Source organism: Tursiops truncatus, chromosome 8 (assembly GCF_011762595.2).
Source record: "Tursiops truncatus isolate mTurTru1 chromosome 8, mTurTru1.mat.Y, whole genome shotgun sequence".
NCBI classification, from domain to species: Eukaryota; Metazoa; Chordata; class Mammalia; order Artiodactyla; family Delphinidae; genus Tursiops; species Tursiops truncatus.
In genome coordinates, this window is record NC_047041.1 from 77,883,324 (window position 1) to 77,891,247 (window position 7,924).

General features: G+C 42.6%; 1 pseudogene; it reads left to right on the top strand.

The window, feature by feature from the left end:
- Positions 1-30: 30 nt before the first annotated feature.
- LOC117313331 (xaa-Pro aminopeptidase 3 pseudogene) lies at positions 31-2,036 on the top strand (annotated as a pseudogene).
- The last annotated feature ends 5,888 nt before the right edge of the window (positions 2,037-7,924 follow it).

The following is a 7,924-nucleotide window of genomic DNA, read 5'->3' on the forward strand; positions in this document are numbered from 1 at the left end:
TTTCCTTCCTGAAGCGCAAGCAGGGCAGTAATGCCTTGACTACTCTCAGCAACTAAGCTTGTTCCCACAGTAGCAAGCGTCCGCAGCCTCTCCAGATGCATGTCATGTTCACAGCGAAGGCACTCCCTGCAGCCCATCCGAGAGAGGAGGATTCCAAACTGATACTTAGGCCAGCCCAGGCCCTTTACACACCCACACCTCCTCAGACCAGGGGAGGTGACGCCAGGACTATTCCAGGTGGAATATGCACTTCGTAGACACAAACTAATAGCTCTGATCTACAAGGAAGCACAAGGGCAGAGTGGTACAGACCACACAGTGGTACTGCTGTCCAACCCTACATACTATATGAGCAATGATATCCCCTATACTTTCCACCAAGACAACGATTTCCTGTACCTGTGTGAATTCCAAGAGTCTGATAGCATTCTGGTCCTTCAAAGCCTCCCCGCCATCAGTTACCAGCACACAAGGCCATGCTGTTTGTGCCTCAGAGAGATCCCAGCCAAGAACTTTGGGATGGCCCCCGATCTGGTACCAATGGAGAAACAGCTCTAACTGGAGGGGACGAAGCCTATACGCTGGAAGAATTTCAACATGTTGGACCGAAACTGAAAGCTGAGACACGTACACTGTGGTATGACTGGATGAGGCCGGCTCACACAGCTCCACTGTGACTACATGAAGCAGTTGGCAGAGGTCAAAGCCAGGAGCAAGAACAAGGTTCGGGCTGTGCAGCAGCTGGTACAGCGTCTCAGGCTGATCAAACCTCCTGCAGAGACGTAGAGCATGGACTTGAGGACACGGCGAGGGGGAGAGGTAAGCTGGGACGAAGTGAGAGAGCGGCATGGACATATATACACTACCAAATGTAAAATAGATAGCTAGTGGGAAGCAGGCACATAGCACAGGGAGATCAGCTCGGTGCTTTGTGACCACCTAGAGGGGTGGGATAGGGAGGGTGGGAGGGAGGGAGACACAAGAGGGAGGAGATATGGGGACATATGTTTATGTATAGCTGATTCACTTTGTTATACAGCAGAAACTAACACGCCATTGTAAAGCAATTATACTCCAATAAAGATGTCAAATATATATATATATGAATGCCCCCCCCAAAAAAATCTCCTGCAGAAATTGAACAAATGCAGATTACTGGGAAGCTGACATCTCAGGCTTTCATAGAGATCATGTTTGCCAGTAAAGCCCCTGTAGAGGAAGGCTTCCTTTATGCTAAGTTTGAATTTGAATGCCGGGCCCGTGGTGCAGACGTCTTAGCCTACCCACCTGTGGTTGCTGGAGGTAATGGGTCAAACACTCTGCACTATGTGAAGAACAATCAACGCATCGAGGATGGGGAAATGGTGCTGCTGGATGGAGGTTGTGAGTCTTCTTGCTATGTGAGTGACATCACTCGTACCTGGCCTGTCAATGGCAGGTTCACGGCACCTCAGGCAGAATTCTATGAAGCTGTTGCAGAAGTCCAGAGAGATTTTCTGACTCTCTGCTCCCCTGGAACAAGCTTGGATAACGTCTACAGCATGACGCTAACACTGATAGGACAGAAGCTTAAAGAGTTGGGGATCATGAAGAACATTAAGGAAAATAATGCCTTCAAGGCTGCTCGAAAATACTGCCTGCATCATGTTGGCCATTGCCTCGGGATGGAGGTCCACAGCAGCCCAGACATGCCCTGCTCCCTCCCTCTGCAGCCTGGTATGGTAATCACAGTGGAGGCAGGTATTTATATTCCGGAGGATGACAAAGATGACCCTGAGAAGTTCCGTGGTCTTGGTGTATGGATTGAGGATGATGTAGTGGTAACTGAGGACTCACCTCTCATCCTTTCTGCAGATTGTCCCAAAGAGATGAATGACATCGAACAGATATGCAGTAGGGCCTTGACCTTCATTGCGACCCACATGCATATCCGGTTCAGGAGGGGTGGACGTTGGCCTCTGTGCACGTGTGCTTTCTGGGGGTCTCTGTGTGGACATTTATATACGTGTTCCACTGGGGAGTGCAGCGCTATATGAGTGTATGAAATTGTGTATGTGGTCTTTTTTGTTTTATGTAGCTAGAAATCTGGGAAAATGAATTTCTGGATTGTGTATTACTACAACTTTAGTAGCATTAATTCTGTAGAATTAATGACTCAGACAAGTTTAGTTTTAAGATGTAAAGAAAGATCTTGGTTACATATGTCCATGCATTCCACTTAACACATGGATAAATTCTCTCCAGGTCCTTCCCCTTCTGCACTTTTCCTGAGATCCACCTAATATCATAAGATTTTTGGGTAATGCTTATATATTTTGAGCCAATCACCAAGGTCTTTGCCTGCACTGAAAACCACGCATCAGTGATTGTGGGTGGCCAGTACGTACCTTCTATGACACCTGCCTACCTATCCAGGAGCCCACATACCTACTGGAGCCACGTGAGCCTTCAGGGCATTGGTGTCCTACAGTCACACCATTCAGCCACAGTCCAGATTCCAGCAACACTAGCTATTGAACAAAACATTTTTGAGCCTTTCTTAGTATTTGGTTGCCTGGGACCTGGAAGGTGTTTAGATTCTTGATAAGGAAGGAAATGAAAGAAAGAAAAGTATATCTGTGTCTGCTATAGATCCAGACCTCCATCCATCTGTTCTCAATCTAAAGATGATTCCTTTCCCAGACATCCATGCTTTCTTTATAGATTCTTAATGCATTGACCCTCAGAGCACACCCTTGAAGCTGCTTCCCTGGCCAAGGGCAGGTCCTCTACTTACCCTATTAAAGTCAGAGGAATGGCAGCTCGTATTCAGACAGACACCCCGGTTATTATTCTGTGATTTCCTTTAGTGCCGATAAAAACAAAATATGCAACCCACCCAGTACCTGTAAACACCCTGTGATCCTTTCCTTCCTTGGACGTTAGCACTGGAAGGACAATGGTAAAGACTCATGTTTCCCTCAACACAGCACTGGATGCAATTATATAAAACTCACTTTGCAAAGTGAACAGGGCGAGACTGCTGCAAATAGGTTATTTGGGAGCTTCTGTCATAAGGGGAAGCCCTAAATTCGAAAATGTTTAAGAAAATATTTGCTTTAGGGAAGAACGGGCTAGGAGATTAACACTCCTTGCAGTGCTAGAGGTTTGCCCGTCTTGTCGGAGAAACCCAAGGTACAGAGCCCAAAGCAGACAGGCAGTGACTTCATCGGGAGACAAAGATAATGTTAGCAACCAAAGTGATACAAATTGTGTCCTGACAGTGCTCACGCACCAATGCTTGGCTTGCTCAGCAGCTGTGGGAATGCATGGCTGCGCAGCTGGAGTCATCACCCCTGCGCCTGCTCTCCTCACCCACCTCCAACTTTTCCGTCCTGTGCTTGTTACTTTCTAAGAGGGGACTGAAAAGAAACCCACAACTCTGGCTTCTCACTCCCTCGGCCTCTGTGGCCTCAACAACCTGTTTCTGGAATTGGGTTTCCTTTGTTCACTTACAATCCTGGAATAAGGAATTTCCTTTTCTTCCTATAAATCATTTTCTGTAGTCTTCAACTTTCTAGCTAAAAGCTTAGGTGGCTCTTATGAATATCAGCCTACTTGGACATGAAGCAGACTTCTGGCTGGATTCCTGGCGAGTTCTACAGGTGTTGCAAGTCACACGTAGAATGACCGTTGTGGAATTTTTCTAGTGATTTATAGTCCCTGACCCAGGCATATTGTCCTTTGAGTCCTCGATTAACCACAGCAGCTAACATTTGCATCAGACGATCAGGACCTTCAAGAACTGACACAGCGGGCTTCCCTGGTGGCACAGTGGTTGAGAGTCCGCCTGCCGATGCAGGGGACACGGGTTCGTGTCCCGGTCCGGGAAGATCCCACATGCCGCGGAGTGGCTGGGCCCGTGAGCCATGGCTGCTGAGCCTGCGCGTCCGGAGCCTGTGCTCCGCAATGGGAGAGGCCGCAACAGTGAGAGGCCCGCGTACCGGAAAAAAAAAAAAAAAAAAAAAGAAATGACACAGAGAGCGTCTCAGAGCAGTGGTTTAGGGACTGTCTGACCTATTCAGGATTGGTTGAGCAGATAATTGTGCACAGTGCTGGAATCTTGTTCATTCTTAGCCTTACCACAGACATGCTGCACATTTCCCTCCATGTTTCAGTATAATAAATACTTCATATATACACCAAGCTCTTCTAATGAAAACCTTAATTTTTAAAAAAATGCTTCAAATGTTACATTGGAATTTTTCTCCCTGAATTGAAGAGATACAGCTGAAATATTAACAATAATATTAACAATAATCTAAAGGAAAGAAGTATATCTAGATGGCCTCTGCCACATACTTTTACGGTTTTACTTCAGGAATTGTTATTTTTCTCTATAATTAAACTGGGACTGGGCTTTTTATTTGAAACACAGCAGTAGAAATAGAATAATAACTCTCCTCTTCTCATAGTCATACCCAAGTTAGGAAGGTACTTCTCATGGTGACTTAAAGTTCTCTTTGTGTGTCTTCTTTCAAAATATTGTTATCTTTTTAATTAATTTTTGTAAGGTCAGAAAAGGAAAACTCCTACTATAGACATTATATCTTAATTGGGTTTAAGATCCATAAAATAAGTTAAATCCCCAGATAAAGACATTGCAACTCATTAAAATAGAAAAATTGGGCTTTGTTATGTTTTTCAAAACATACATAACCAACATCCTCCTTAGCTTTCTTAATAATAGAAAGATTGCAAATACGATGTATGAGTGCCTCTCCCTGTCCTGTGTCCATGTCACATAAGTACAGCATAGTGGCTGTCCCACCAGTTCCAGCTGTGACCTCAGAGTCCTTTGTAACACAGGTTTCCAGTAACCGCTGTCCATAAAACAGGAGTTGGGATTTGAGTGAGACTCTGTCTACCATCCCTCAACTGGCATATGATCAATGATAAGGTAGCTTCTTTGTGTGTGTATGTTAGAAACTAAGTGAGGGCCCAGGATGGTGGCCCAAGAGGTTTCCAAGCAACCTCTTGCTTGGAAGAGGTTTTTATGGTGTGTTTTTTGTTTAGTTTTGTTTGGTTTTTTTTATTTTAGTTTCCTGAAGTGGGATCTGTATCCCAAAACTTAAGCTGATAGGGTTAAGTTTTAAGCCTGGACAAATATACTTCCAGCTGAATTGTTTACTAATCCTAATATGAGAAGGTGAATACATCATTAAACCCTAATTGTAGGGCAGAATTCCACTGTCCCAAAGCACATGTGTCTTCCTGGCTCCTCTCACCTCTGCCTTTGTGTCACTGGGGAACTTGGGGTTAGCATCAGTATTATGCAGATCAGGGGTCCCCACTGAAACCAAGGTCTCTTGGGGTGTGCTTCATGAGAAGCTGAGAGAACTGCAGTCTTTGTGAGCATTTCTTAATGCTTTGTATGACTTTTGTGCAATTATGTAAGTTCAATTTGGACAAAATGCTGTTACTTTTTAAGTCCCTATTGACTGAAAGTAGATATGTCATTCCCCAACAAGGGAACGCCATTTGTTACTGTCATTTTAAAAGTAAACTATAAAACAATGTAAAAAAATAAATAAAATAAATACTTCCTGAAGAATAAAATAATAAATGAAGGAATAAATAGACCATAACACACCAGAGATTCATACCACTTCCCTGAGTGTCTCCAAGTGCATTTAACTCTTTCCATTTGGACTGTGTAGACAAGTAATTACCCAGTGAATTTAGTTTCTTGTAAGCACTGAAAACATAACCTCATCTGCCCCTTGAGTCACAGGCCAGGAATTCTGTCACAGGGATGAATGTCCAGGATTTCCCTGAAGACTTAGCCCTGGTGGCAACAGTAAGCTGTTTTTCCAAAACAAATAATTCCCAACAGCAACATTTATTTCATTTATTTTTATTTGAAATTTTACAGAAGGAAGCCAGAGTTACCGGTAGAGGATCATGTTAGATTTTTTCTGTCCAAGATCTTGAGTTGAATAAATCCTCTCCAAAAAGGTTGCCAGATTGGTATGTTTTAGGATAGTTGGGGGAAAATTGTTCTGGCAATTCTGTAAGAAACAAAGAACAAACAATGCTAAAGGGGACTACAATAAATAAAGGGAGTGGTTATGTCTATGTGGTAGTATTCAAGTGATTTTTATTATCTATTAATTATAAAATTAATATATAATATTAGGATAATCATGAAAAACATTTATTTCCTCCTGCCCCTCCTCCTAGTCTTCCCAGTTTTGTGGGCAGAACCATGGGCCACACACTCTTTTTTTTTTTAATCTTTTTTTAACATTTTTATTGGAGTATAATTGCTTTACAATGATGTGTTAGTTTCTGCTGTATAACAAAATGAATCAGTTATATATATACATATGTTCCCATATCTCTTCCCGCTTGCGTCTCCCTCCCTCCCACCTTCCCTATCCCACCCCTCCAGGCGGTCACAAAGCACCGAGCTGATCTCCCTGTGCTATGCGGCTGCTTCCCACTAGCTATTTTACATTTGGTAGTATATATATGTCCATGCCACTCTCTCACTTCATCCCAGCTTACCCTTCCCCCTCCCCGTGTCCTCAAGTCCATTCTCTAGTAGGTCTCTGTCTTTATTCCCGTCTTGCCCCTAGGTCCTTCATGATCATTTTTTTTTTTTTAGATTCCATATATATGTGTTAGCATACGGTATTTGTTTTTCTCTTTCAGACTTACTTCACTCTGTATGACAGACTCTAGGTCCATCCACCTCACTACAAATAACTCAATTTCGTTTCTTTTCATGTCTGAGTAATATTCCATCATATATATGTGCCACGTCTTCTTTATCCATTCATCTGTCAATGGACACTTAGATTGCTTCCATGTCCTGGCTATTGTAAATAGAGCTGCAATGAACATTTTGGTACATGACTCTTTTTTAATTATGGTTTTCTCAGGGTATATGCCCAGTAGTGGGATTGCTGGGTCGTATGGTAGTTCTATTTTTCATTTTTTAAGGAACCTCCATGCTGTTCTCCACAGTGGCTGTATCAATTTACATTTCCACTAACAGTGTATGAGGGTTCCCTTTTCTCCACACCCTCTCCAGCATTTATTGTTTCTAGACTTTTTGATGATGGCCATTCTGACTGGTGTGAAGTGATATTGCATTGTAGTTTTGATTTGCATTTCTCTAATGATTAATGATGTTGAGCATTCTTTTATGTGTTTGTTGGCAATCTGTATATCTTCTTTGCAGAAATGTCTATTTAGGTCTTCTGCCCATTTTTGGAATGGGTTATTTGTTTTTTTTGATATTGAGCTGCATGGGCTGCTTGTAAATTTTGGAGATTAATCCTTTGTCAGTTGCTTCGTTTGCAAATATTTTCTCCCATTCAGAGGGTTGTCTTTTCGTCTTGTTTATGGTTTCCTTTGCTGTGCAAAAGCTTTTAAGTTTCATTAGGTCCCATTTGTTTATTTTTGGTTTTATTTCCGTTTCTCTAGGAGGTGGGTCAAAAAGGATCTTGCTGTGATTTATGTCATAGAGTGTTCTGCCTATGTTTTCCTCTAAGAGTTTGATAGTGTCTGGCCTTACATTTAGGTCTTTAATCCATTTTGAGTTTATTTTTGTGTATGGTGTTAGGGAGAGTTCTAATTTTGTTCTTTTACATGTAGCTGTCCAGTTTTCCCAGCACCACTTTTTGAACAGGCTGTCTTTTCTCCATTGTATATTCTTGCCTCCTTTATCAAAGATAAGGTGACTGTATGTGCGTGGGTTTATCTCTGGGCTTTCTATCCTGTTCCATTGATCTGTATTTCTGTTTTTGTGCCAGTACCATACTGTCTTGATTACTGTAGCTTTGTAGTATAGTCTGAGGTCCAGGAGCCTGATTCCTCCAGCTCCATTTTTCTTTCTCAAGATTGCTTCAGCTATTCGGGGTCTTTTGTGTTTCCA